This window comes from Salvelinus sp. IW2-2015, unplaced genomic scaffold, assembly GCF_002910315.2.
Source record: "Salvelinus sp. IW2-2015 unplaced genomic scaffold, ASM291031v2 Un_scaffold1123, whole genome shotgun sequence".
NCBI classification, from domain to species: domain Eukaryota; kingdom Metazoa; phylum Chordata; class Actinopteri; order Salmoniformes; family Salmonidae; genus Salvelinus; species Salvelinus sp. IW2-2015.
In genome coordinates this window covers 153,314-166,411 of record NW_019942738.1, presented here as the reverse complement: position 1 = coordinate 166,411, position 13,098 = coordinate 153,314, and the positions used below count along the sequence as shown (strand labels likewise).

Here is a 13,098-nt window from a genome sequence, read left to right as displayed (position 1 = left end):
TCCCGTTCTTCAGCACCGTACAAACGTGGAAGGAGTACTTGACACCTGGACTCAGACTAGAGAACGTCAGGGTGTTGAACAATGTTGTCTTCTTCTGGACTTCCTTACCATCACAGGAACAGGTCACGAGACATGCCTCAGGAACACCAACACGTTTGTCCCAACTCAGAGACACTGATTCACTGCTGACATGATCTATCTATCTTTTCGGTGGCACAGGTTCTGCAAAAAGGACAAAGGACCCAATTCAATTATAACTGAATAATGAAAACACAAATAAAACATCATTCTCCTGTAAGTGCAGAGAATGCAAGAGGACATGTTTGAATCATTGTACTTACTTGACAGTCACAGTCAGTGATGTGGTGAAGAAAATAGGTGGGTAAATGCTGTTCGCCGTTCGCAGTGAATAAAGTAATGCTCCCTATATTTTCATAGCATTTTCCAGCAATAGTTGGGTAAAAGATCATGCAAATAAAAAAGGTGCGAAACCAGCATTAACGTGAGCTTACCTTCCATTACATCACTGGTTACTACAATACAATACAATTACAACTACCCAAATAAGCATACATGCAGTGTTTTCATGTGATTGGATAAAGCAAGTGATAAAATATACTCCAAGCTTGCCAATAACGCTGAGATACAGTATATTGTAAATGATATAATTTCCTCTAATATTATTGAAGTACCTGCTACAGCAGCATCCATCTGTTTAGCTGGATCTACCTCTAGATCACCAGCTTGTACTCTCTGAGAAGTGTCCTCATCTTCCCCAAGGTATAAGTCAAAGAATTGGTCACTGGCATCATGAAATTCCTTCAAATGGAAACAATATTACAGGCAGAATGAAGGGTTTTATCCTTTGGAATCAGTCAATTGAATGATTTCACATTGTAAATGTTAATGTCCTTGATAAATGATGTTAAAAAAAACATTTCTGACAAGGTTATTAATTCTGTATTATAAACTGGGTGGTTCAAGGCCTGAATGCTGATTGGCTGAAAGCTGTAGTATATCAGACTGTATATCACAGGTGTGACCAAAAATGACTTTTTACTGTTCTAATTATGTTGGTAACCAGTTTATAATAGCAATAAGACACCTCTGGGGTTTGTGGTACATGTCCAATATACCACAACTAATGGCTGTATCCAGGCACTCCTTGATACGCTGTGCTTAAGAACAGCCCTTAGCCGTGTTATATTGGCCATATACCACACCCCATTYTGCCTTATTGCTTAATGATAGCAAGTTGGCGGCTAAAGAAATGAGAGCATAGAACTCAGATAGCCTATAGGCCAATGCAGTAGTAGGCCTATAACTTCCATCGTCGACTTTCTGTCTGTACTTGAGATATCGCAAGTGAAGTGCAACATCATATCAAATCAATCAGTTGGGTCTGGCCTGAAGCTGTCGCTCGTGAACTTGCAACTTTACATCAAATTTGATTGTCACATACACATATTTAGCAGATGTATTGTGGGTGTAGCGAAATGCTTGTTTTCCTAGCTCCAACAGTGCAGTAGTCTAACAGTGCAGTAGTATCTAAAAACGATTCACAACAATACACACAAATCTAAAAGTAAAAMAATGGAATTATGAATTATATAAATATTAGATCAAGCAATCTCAGAGTGGCATTTACTAAAATACAGTAGAATAGAATACAGTATATACATATGAGATGAGTAAAGCAGTATGTAAACATTATTAAAGTTACTAGTGTTCTATTATTAAAGTGGTCAGTGATTCCAAGTCTATGTAAACTCAGCAAAAAAATAAGTCCTCTCACTGTCAACTGGGTTTATTTCAGCAAACTTAACATGTGTAAATATTTGTATGAACATAAGATTCAACAACTGAGACATAAACTGAACAAGTTCCAGACATGTGACTAAAAGAAATTGAATACTGTGTCCCTGAACAACGGGGGGGGGGGGGGGCTKAAAAWKAAAAGTAACAGTCAGTATCTGGTGTGGCCACCAGCTGCATTAAGTACTGCAGTGCATCTCCTCCTCATGGACTTGCCAGTTCTTGCTGTGAGATGTTATCCCACTCTTCCACCAAGGCATCTGCAAGTTCCCGGACATTTCTGGGGGGAATGGGGGGGGTGGGGGGGGTTTGGCTGACAGGGATGTCCTTGTCCCATCGAGCACTAACGACTCCTGTGGCGGGCCGGGCGCAGTGCACGCTGACACAGTGCCCAGGTGCTTCCTCCAACACATTGGTGCGGCTGGCTTCCGTGTTAAGTGGGCATTGTGTCAAGAAGCAGTGCGGCTTGGTTGGGTTGTGTTTCGGAGGACGCACGGCTCTTGACCGTCGCCTCTCGAGTCCGTACAGGAGTTGCAGCGATGAGACAAGACTATAACTACCAATTGGATACCATGAAATTGGGGAGAAATAGGGGTAAAATAATAATAATTGGCGGGAGACAGCTGAGCACATTTTGGATAGTTGAGTTCTGGAGAGAGACACACTGTATCTTTGCCACACAACCCTCCCCTTGTCAAAACATTTTAAATTATACTCAAGACATTATCGTCACACATATAGTGCCTTCAGAATTATTCCACATTTTGTTACATTACAGACAGAACTCAAAATGGATTAAAAAAAATGTATCTCACCCATCTACACACAATCTCCATAATGACAAAGTGAGAACATGTTTTTAGACATTTTTGCAAATTTACATTTACATTTACATTTAAGTCATTTAGCAGACGCTCTTATCCAGAGCGACTTACAAATTGGATTTATTGAAAATGAAATGCAGAAATATCTAATTTATATACGTATTCAAACCCCTGAGTCAATACTTTGTAGAAGCACCTTTGGCAGCAATTACAGCTGTGAGTCTTTCTGGGTAAGTCTTTAAGAACTCCACACCTGGATGTGCAACATTTTCCCATTATTCTTTTCAAACTCTGTCAAATTGTTTGTTAATCATTGCTAGACATACCTTTTCTGGTCTTGCCATAGATTTTCAAGTAGTTTTAAGTCAAAACTGTAACTCGGCCACTCAGGAACTGTCACGGCTGTTTGTAGAGACGTGAGTTGTTGAGTTACATTATTTATGAGAAAGTGAAACTTCAGCAAAACAACAAACGAACCGTGACTACAGCAGTGCACATGCACTAACTCAAAATACAATGTCCCACAAACACAGGTGGGAACAAACACTACTTAAATATGATACCCAATTAGAGACAACGATACCAATAATTTCTGAATGCACTGTATATTTAGATGATTTTCACTGACAGCCACAACTCAATAATCAGCTAGGCTTATTGCCACACACACTTCCCAAATAGGCAATCCACAGCTATTTTTTTTCAAAGAAGATGCTCTATGGCAAAGTCAAGCWCTCTGGTGAAATATTTTGAATGATTTTATTTAGACAGGAGTAATTGTATAATTTTTGCAAAAACATCAATTTACTTTTGGGGAAGCCAGCATCCGAACAGTGCACTCTGCAACAGACAACTTTCCTTTCCAATTCACAAGTGGCTGACACCAGAGATCTTTATATGATGATGAGATGCTCATGTCTCCACCCTAACAACGGGAATCATTGTCCCAAAGGCGGGAAGGCAGGCAACAAGCTTATATGTGCATATTATGCCAATAGAAATGCATTGGGCTTATTCTGGACAGATTTTGACGAGAGTGAGCCCTCTCACTCAGCCTCTTCCTCTCACCGGAAAACAGCGCCCCTCTGTCTTAAATATGTAGTCCATGACATGCCATACTCTTTTTGTCCACACAACATCAGATATATGGTCTACACATACTGAGACAGGGGGCGCAGTTTCGCTCACTCGGAGGCTTTATCTAAAATTGATGTGTCTTTCTGTCAGTGCACYTCTCGGTCAAATAAATTATCAATAGTTCAATATTTTATTTGGAAGGGCGGGCCAAGCCCCCTAAGGCCCATCCATAATGCCGGCCCTGCACATCTCTATCTGCTAAAGCCTGGAAGTTTCATCCTCCTAGGCCTGTTTAGAAGTGCGAAAGCACAAAAGCACACCCTACCTCTTCATCTGAGGAACAATCCATTGGCAGGGGGGTATCTTCAGGTGCCCTACTCCTACCCCGGTCAACAGCCACATCTTTCAGACTGCCTGGCTCTGAAATTCGTTTGGGATAATAGATGAGCTCATGTTACAATGACAATTAATGTTCCAGCCCATTAAAAAGGCGGTGAAACATTATCCAATTATTTATTTTCTGTTATATCACAGCAAAGAGAAAAAGCACTAATGTAGAATTTCCACTGATGATTTACCAAAAAGGCTCAGACTTTTGTTATTTCTACCACCACGGCCRGGCTCCAGTGACTCACTGGGCCATGGCATCAGCAGAGCTGCTCTGAATTGAAGCCGAGGCCACGGACTTTTCAGCTTGCATTCATATAACACTGGCTAACTGTGAACATTGGTTAACATCTTCCACGGTTAATACCTTCTCACAATGCAACAGTGTTGATGGTGCAGATATTTGGATCCTAGATCAAAACTTAAGGACATGTTCTAGCTGTTTATCAGTTACCTAACATGAACATCCCTAAGCAATAGTGGACAGGGCCTATAAACTTGCCCTGAAATCATGAGGCGAGCCATTAAAACATTTGCAAGGCAAATATTTAGGCAAAGACTAATTTCACCAGATTTTACATCCTCTATAAAAAGCAGAGTACCCTGTGATTTAAGCCAGTTAAAAAGTGTTAGCAAATTTATAATTTTCTTGGCTTTATTGTTGTTGATACTTTGTAAATAATGACAGTACTTTTTAAAYTCTATCAAATGTGACAATTGTGCTTTTGATCATTCCATTTCATTTGATGAATATTATAGGAAAAATGTAAAATTCATAAAATGAATAATCAAAAGCCCAATTGTCACTTGTTTGATAGACTATCATGTAATAAAAGGGTTATATATAGACAGGTAAAATATAATATTCATAAAATGAAATGAATAAAAGCTCAATTGTCATGTGTTTGATAGATACATTGTAAATAATGTATCAAAAACAAAAGCCAAGAAAATGATGAAATTGCTAACACTTTTTAACTTCCTAGAAGGCTAATAATGCCTCCCTTTTCRACAATTGATGCATTGTTTTGTATTTGATTTGGAAATCTATTCAATCTACTTGTGAATGTGGAGAGATTGTTGTTTGAATGAATACAGTGTGTATTTTAACAATACTGAATAAAAAAATAAGGTAGACAAGACTGACTCACTAGGACTCTTCTAAAAAAAGGCCCGATGTTACAGTACCTACCTCGCTCTCTCTCGACGATTGCGTTGCATCTCAAACAAAACGGCTGTCCCACCTCACAAAGTGTGTTACATCGAGGACACTTCATTTTCAGAAAATGTCTACCACACAATGGAAGTCAATAAAATAATTAGATTATATCAAACATTTGCATTCGTAGGCTATAGTATAGCATGCTTAGTTTGGAATGTGCTTCTGTGATAGATTTACTTAAAATAAAGATAACAACTTCTTAATTTGCCTTGTGCCACGAAAGAGTTTGATAAACCTGAGTCACCTGCGACACAACTCACCTTTTGATCACACTCCAGCTAAACGACAACGGATAATCAAACCTTCCAGGTACTTCCTCTGGGATGAACCATGTGCAAGATTGACTATCTGTTTTTTATTGTGCCTGATAAGCTAACATTCATGCCACCACATTTTCAGTAGTTCCCTGCATTCACATATAACGTTATCCTACGCTATTAGAATGTCATTCATGTGAGAAAAAAKCCATTTATAGCATAATTTGGTTATCATTTGGTTCAGTCCGTCCGTGCTTTCTTTCGGTTTCACTGAAATGGAAACACAAGCGGATAAATAACAAGTTAGGGCGAGGCAGCGTAGGGCGAGACAGATTCAAGAATGAACAGGACCATGAATGAACATTTAGCAGACTAGTTGGTGTAATGGTTAATATACACTGAGTTAACAAACATTAAGAACACCTTCCTAATATTTGCTTGTTGTCCTTTAGGTGGTTGACCATTCTTGATTCACACGGGAAACTGTTGAGCGTGAAAAACCCAGCAGCGTTTCAGTTGTTGACACAAACCGGTACGCCTGGCACCTACTACCATGCCTCGTTCAAAGGCACTTCAATATTTTTTCTTACCCGTTCACCCTCTGAATGGCACACACACAATCCATGTKTCAAGMCTACAAAATACTTATTTAACCAGTTTTTTTTCCGTCATCTACAGTGATTGACGTGGATTTAAAAAGTGACATCAATAAGGGATCATAGCTTTCACCTGGATTCCCCTTGTCAGTCTATGTCATGGAAAGAGCAGTTGTTCATTATGTTTGTACACTCAGTGTATATATCTGTGCCATTGAAAATAGCAACATCTTCTTWWTGTTGWCTTCTTCAACATTTAKGTTTTACACAAATGTGAAAAYTGGTGCTCTGGTCAAAAGTAGTGTTATAAATGTATTGTTTWACTGTAATGTGTGGAAGGACCTCTGGGAGGATTTGGGAAGTTGTTTTGAGGAYGAGGTGCTACATGGGTGGTGGGAGGGATAAATAAAAAAAATCACCTTTATAATAAAGTATTTGCAGACTAACAATAAAATACAATTCCTAATGTGATGAGTAACRGAAGCATAYGACAAGATTTGGTAGCACTGTAGCATAAAGTAAATTGAAATACATTTGCCAAAATTATATAATTACACCTGAAAAACTTTTTGGGGCCTAAGCTACAGACGGCTACACGGATCCGCTAACACAGGACTATTAAAGGCCCAGTGCACTACTTTTGTGATATTTATATATACACAGTACCAGTCAAAAGTTTGGACACACCTACTCATTCAAGGGTTTTTCTTTATTTTATACATTGTAGAATAATACTGAAGACATCAAAACTATAAAATAACACAATGTTATTTAACACATATGGAATCATGTAGTAACCAAAAAAGTGTTAAACAAATCCAAATATATGTATATATATATATATAGATAGATATATATAGATATATATATATAAATAATTGTATTTTTTTTATTTATTTCAAAGTGTGCACCCTCAGCACCCACGTCTATGGCTGAATGTACACCCCTTCAAATTAGTGGATTCGGCTATTTCAGTTACACCCGTTGCTGACAGGTGTATAAAATTAAGCACACAAAACATGCAATCTCCATAGACAAACATTGCAGCAGAATGGCCCGTACTCAGTGTCTTTCAACATGGCACCGTCATGGGATGCCACCTTTCCAACAAGTCAGTTCATAACATTTCTYCCGTGCTKGAGTTGCCCTGGTTGACTGAAAGTGCTGTTATTGTGAAGTGGTAACGTCTAGGAGAAACAATGGCTCAGCCGCGAAGTGGTAGGCCACACAAACTCACAAAACGGGAWCGCTGAGTGCTGAAGCATGCAGAGCGTAAAAATCGTCTGTCCTCGGTTGCAACACTTACTATTGAGTTCCATACTGCCTCTGGAAGCAACGTCAGCACAAGAAKTGTTCGTCGGGAGATTCATSAAATGGTTCCATGGCCGAGCAGCCACACACAAGCCTAAGAGCACCATGCGCAATGCCAAGCGTGGGCTGGATTTGTGTAAAGCTCGCCACCATTGGACTCTGGKGCGATGAATCACGCTTCACCAACTGGCAGTTTGARGGACAAATGTGGGTTTGGCGGATGCCAGGAGAACGCTACCTGCCCCAATGCATTAAGCCAACMGTAAAGTTTGGTGGAGGAGGAATAATGGTTTGGGCTWGGATCCTTAGTTCCAGTGAAGGGAAATCTTAATGCTACAGCATATGACATTCTAGACGATTCTGTGCTTCCAACTTTGGGGCAACAGTTTGGGGAAGGCCCTTTCCTGTTTCAGCATGACAATGCCRCCATGCACAAAGCGAGGTCCYTACAGAAATGGTTTGTCGAGATCGTTCTGGAAGAACTTGACTGGCCTGCACAGAGTCCTGACCTCAACCCCGTCGAACACCTTTGGGATGAATTGGAACGCAGACTGCGAACCAGGTCTAATCGGCCAACATCAGTGCCCGACCTCACAAATTATCTTGGAAGTAAGTCCCCGCAGCAATGTTCCAACATCTAGTGGAAAGCCTTCCCAGAAGAGTGGAGGCTGTTATAGCAGCAAAGGGGGAACCAGCTCCATATTAATGCCCATGATTTTGAAATTAGATGTTCCATGAGCCATGTAGTGCATTTCAAAACAGAATGGAAATACTTCAATCAGAATAATTTTGTTTTTAAGAGAGTGTTGTGAAAACACTTTTTGGTGTTTCAGTGCATGTAAAAGGAAGCACCAAAACACAAAATTATTGTTTTGGCAGACTATCTAATTCAATCAGGATGTTTTCAATTTCTAATTGGTTCATTGCATAAATATTGATTGTTGACTTTCAGTTTTAAAGAAGACACTGGGAAATAAATAGTTTAAGGGTAGACTTTGTCACTTATTATAGGCCACAATTGCCAGGCCCATTGTGAGATTATAAATAATGTTCCAATCAATATGTTTAGGGATATGTAAGTTATAMCAGAGGTAACATGTGTAAGCGGGGCCTTCTTTACTGGTATTCATGTGAGGAGGTGGATGTGAACCCGGGTCTCCTTCTTGTCAAAACAATGGCTTAGTCCACTTAGTCAGCACTGCATTTTTTGTGATGAACCACCCTTGTTACACTGAGCACATGGGGCCCGATTCAGACTTCAGATAAGTAGACTTAACAGAGAATCAATAAAGCAAGGACTTCAATTCATGTTAAATCACCTTATCTTAAAGGGGCAAACCGTAGTASCTACATCAGTTTTTGGACATATACAGTAATGATATGTACCCATTGATTCTTGAAGAATATAACTTATAAATGCCTTATGAGCTTAGTTCAACCGTAGTATCCCATCAGAATCCAAAATATGAGCTTGTCTTACTCCAATGTTTGTAAACAAAGAAAATGTTACAAACTCTGTATATAAACCCTGTAAAATATGGTTAAAACTATCATTTTTATGTCATGGAGGGTCAGTCCTTGCATCCACAGCTCTGTCTATGAATCCCTCAGATTTTTAGCGAAATCGTGGCGGGGAGTACGCTTTGTTAAGTCTGAATAGGGCCAATAGAGAATATTTACATCTGAAATTCCACCTTTATTGTTTCTTTGTGCTGTGCTTTGTTTAGACCGATTATAAACAGGAGGAGACAGATAAGGAGTGAAAGTTGGACAGGCAGAAGTGGGAAATTAACCCTTGAATGCTGGGGCAGTAAAATGGTAAATTTTTMGGGAATTTTATCCACTCAATCACACAGCCACATACTGTGTGAGGATCTTGGGCTCCAATATCAGAAGCAAAATGTGAATTTCAAACATTGTGCTGCCTCACATTTCAGAATTCACCTAGTCTGAGGCATGGAGGTGTAGAGGGTATTCGTGGCAGGTTTGGCCTCTAGCAAACTCTACGGTCAAGTATAAAAACAGGCAAATTTGTGTGCACCTCCCCTGTATTTGGGTCCTTCATGAATTCTTGAAGGTAAGAGCAGGGGTGTTATGCAACCASAAATAAACAAGTAGTAGCTAGAACGCATGGGTGATTCACATTGTACTACGTAAACAGCAGACATCCAATAAGGAAAATCCAAGAAGGAACATATACAGTTGAAGTCGGAAGTTTACATACACCTTAGCCAAATACATTTAAACTCAGTTTTTCACAATTCCTGACARTTAATCCTACAAAAAAWMTCCCTGATTTAGGTCAGTTAGGATCACCACTTTATTTTAAGAATGTGAAATGTCAGAATAATAYTAGAGAAAATGATTTATTTCAGCTTATAGTTCTTTACATACAAGTTTACATACACTCAATTAGTATTTGGTAGCATTGCCTTTAAATTGTTTAACTTGGGCAAACGTTTAGGGGAGCCTTCCACAAGCTTCCCACAATAAGTTAGGTTCATTTTGGACCATTCCTCCTGACAGAGCTGGTGTAACTGAGTCAGGTTTGTAGGCCTCCTTGCTCGCAAARGCTTTTTCAGTTCTGCCCACAAAGTTTCTATAGGATTGAGGTCAGGGCTTTGTGATGGCCACAACAATACCTTGACTTTGTTGTCCTTAAGCCATTTTGTCACAACTTTGGAAGTATGCTTGGGTCCTTTTGGAAGACCCATTCGCGACCAAGCTTTAACTTCCTGGCTGATGTCTTGAGATGTTGCTTCAATTTATCCACATAATTGTCCTGCCTCATGATGCCATCTATTTTGTGAAGTGCACCAGTCCCTCCTGCAGCAAAGCACCGCCACATCATGATGCTGCCACCCCTGTACTTTACGGTGGGAATGGTGTTCTTCCAGCTTTGCAATTCTCCCCCTTTTTCCTCCAAACATAACGATGGTCATTATGGACAAACAGTTCTATTATTGTTTCATCAGACCAGAGGACATTTCTTCAAAAAGTACAAAATTTGTCCCTATGTCCAGTTGCAAACCGTAGTCTGGCTTTTTTATGGCGGTTTTGGAGCAGTGGCTTCTTCCTTGCTGAGCGGCCTCTCAGGTTATGTCAATATAGGACTCGTTTTACTGTGGATATATCTACTTTTGTACCGGTTTCCTCCAGCATCTTCACAAGGTCCTTTGTTGTTGTTCTGGGATTGATTTGCACTTTTCGCACCAAAGTACGTTCATCTCTAGGAGATAGAACGTGTCACCTTACTGAGCGGTATGACGGCTGCGTGGTCCTATGGTGTTTATACTTGCATACTATTGTTTGTACAGATGAACGTGGTACCTTCAGGCGTTTGGAAATTGCTCTCAAGGATGAACCAGACTTGTGGAGGTCTACAATTATTTTCTGAGGTCTTGGCTGAATTATTTTGATTTTCCCATGATGTCAAGCAAATAGACACTGAGTGTGAAGGTAGGCCTTGAAATACATCCACAGGTACACCTCCAATTGACTCAAATTATGTCAATTAGCCTACCAGAGGCTTCTAAAGCCATGACATAATTTTCTGGAATTGTCCAGGCTGTTTAAAGGCACAGTCAACTTAGTGTATGTAAACTTCTGACCCACTGGAATTGTGATACAGTGAATTATAAGTGAAATAATCTGTCTGTAAACAATTGTTGGAAAAWTTATTTGTGTCATGCACAAAGTAGATGTCTTAACCAACTTACCAAAACTATAYTTTGTTAACAAGAAATGTGTGGAGTGGTTGAAAAATAGTTTTAATGACTCRAACCTAAGTGAATGTAWACTTCCGACTTCAACTGTAAATAACTTKATTTGGGCAAGGAACTGTTCAGCCTATAATRAGCTAARTAGAAAATGTATATTTAAAACACATTTAATTAGCTAGCTAATTTCAAGCTGCTTGCACGCAAGCTAAATTTATTAGCTGGCTGGCTTTGYGCTTAACATTTCTAGCTATGCTTAGCTGACATTAGTTCCTACTTGCTAGCCACAAGATTGTAACGTTTTCCAGGTTGCAGTTGTCTGATATATCACTCGTATATATGTTTTACAAATACATTAAAAAAACAGGACAAATCTAACAGGGCACATGCCCTTGTACCCGCTATGGGCATGATGCCTCTGAGTGAGAGCACAACAAACACACAGATTAACCTCTCCAAAACAATCCAAGAGAGTATGTMTCAATGAAACATTGTGTTCTCACGTTTATCACATTAAAGAAGGAAAAAGAAAAAGGAATTCACTCATCAAGTGTTTTGTTTTGTGTAGCATTTCGGCCGTTAATGCTAATAGTCCGAGTCAAACAGCCATTTTGATTCATTTATCAATTTTCATGATGCTACATGTAGTTATTAATTGACACGTCATTGTTTGCCCCTTTCGAGCACTTGTTTTTATGCAAATGAAGGTTAGTTAATACTGCTGGCTTGTTTGCCTATTAGCTTTACCTACTGTTTGATGTGTGACCCACATGTTAAACACTAAATACCACTGCCAATTTAGCTTGTTCTAGCATTGGCCTACCACACCACATGTTATATTCTATAATAAATACCACTTCCAATTTAGCCTGTTCTAGCATTGGCCTACCACASCACATGTTATTGCATCCTACTTTTGACATTCATATTGTTATCTTGTTGCTATATTTGCATAGCTTAATCACGTAGGCATTTTTRATATTTCTATTCATGTTTAATAATTGTGATATGACAATTTGCTTTGGAGAAATCTAAGATTTCTAAGTAGCCAATGTCACTAGGTGAGTGGAAGGTAGCAATTAGACTTGTTCTTTACGCACCTCAAACATAGCAATAGTGGTTACCTTGAATGAATGTTGATCCGTAGAGTTGACTGTAGCAATCCTTTGTATCTTGTTTGGTGTTTCTTGCATTTTCTTGCATTCATTTGCGTTGGTGTCACACCCTGATCTGTTTCAGCTGTCTTTGTGATTGTCTCCACCCCCCTCCAGGTGTCGCCCATCTTCCCCATTATCCCCTGTGTATTTATACCTGTTTTCTGTCTGTCTGTGCCAGTTCGTCTTGTTTGTCAAGTCAACCAGCTGTTTTGTTTCTCAGCTTCTGCTTTTTCGCAGTCTCTTTTCTCGCCGTCCTGGTTTTGACCCTTGCCTGTCCTGACCTCGAGCACGCCTGCCTGACCACTCTTCATGCCCACCGACCAGTACCTTCTCCCCCAGCTGGATTTTTGACCTCTGCTTACCCTGACCCTGATCCTGCCTGCCGCCCGGTACCGTTGCCTCACCTCTGGTTTACTGACCCCTGCCTGCCTTTACCTGGCTTTTGCCTGCCCCTATTGGATCATTAAAACTATTGTTTATTCGACGTGGTCTAATCTGGGTCTTAACTTCAGAACCGGGRCAGCTGCGCAATGCCATCTCATCCCAAGGAGCCTCCATTGGTAGGCACGAGGAGTTGCTATGTGGGCTGATTGAGGGGGTCCAAAAGTTGGCGGAGCGCCATGCCCGGGCATTAGACATGCTGCGGGAGCAATTCCGCGGGTTGGCAGTCTGCCACGGTGGTAATCCCACGCCGCCCTACCGGCCACTCCTCCTTCCCGGGAGCCCCGGTTAC

General features: G+C 40.1%; 1 long non-coding RNA gene across 1 annotated transcript; it reads right to left on the bottom strand.

Moving 5' to 3' along the window:
• Positions 1–6: 6 nt before the first annotated feature.
• LOC112069790 (uncharacterized) lies at positions 7–5,820 on the bottom strand. Its single transcript, XR_002893794.2, has 5 exons — positions 5,586–5,820; positions 5,296–5,393; positions 4,042–4,136; positions 693–819; positions 7–222 (listed from the first exon to the last, which is right to left on the bottom strand). It is a non-coding gene; the product is annotated as an uncharacterized lncRNA (long non-coding RNA).
• Positions 5,821–13,098: the final 7,278 nt, after the last annotated feature.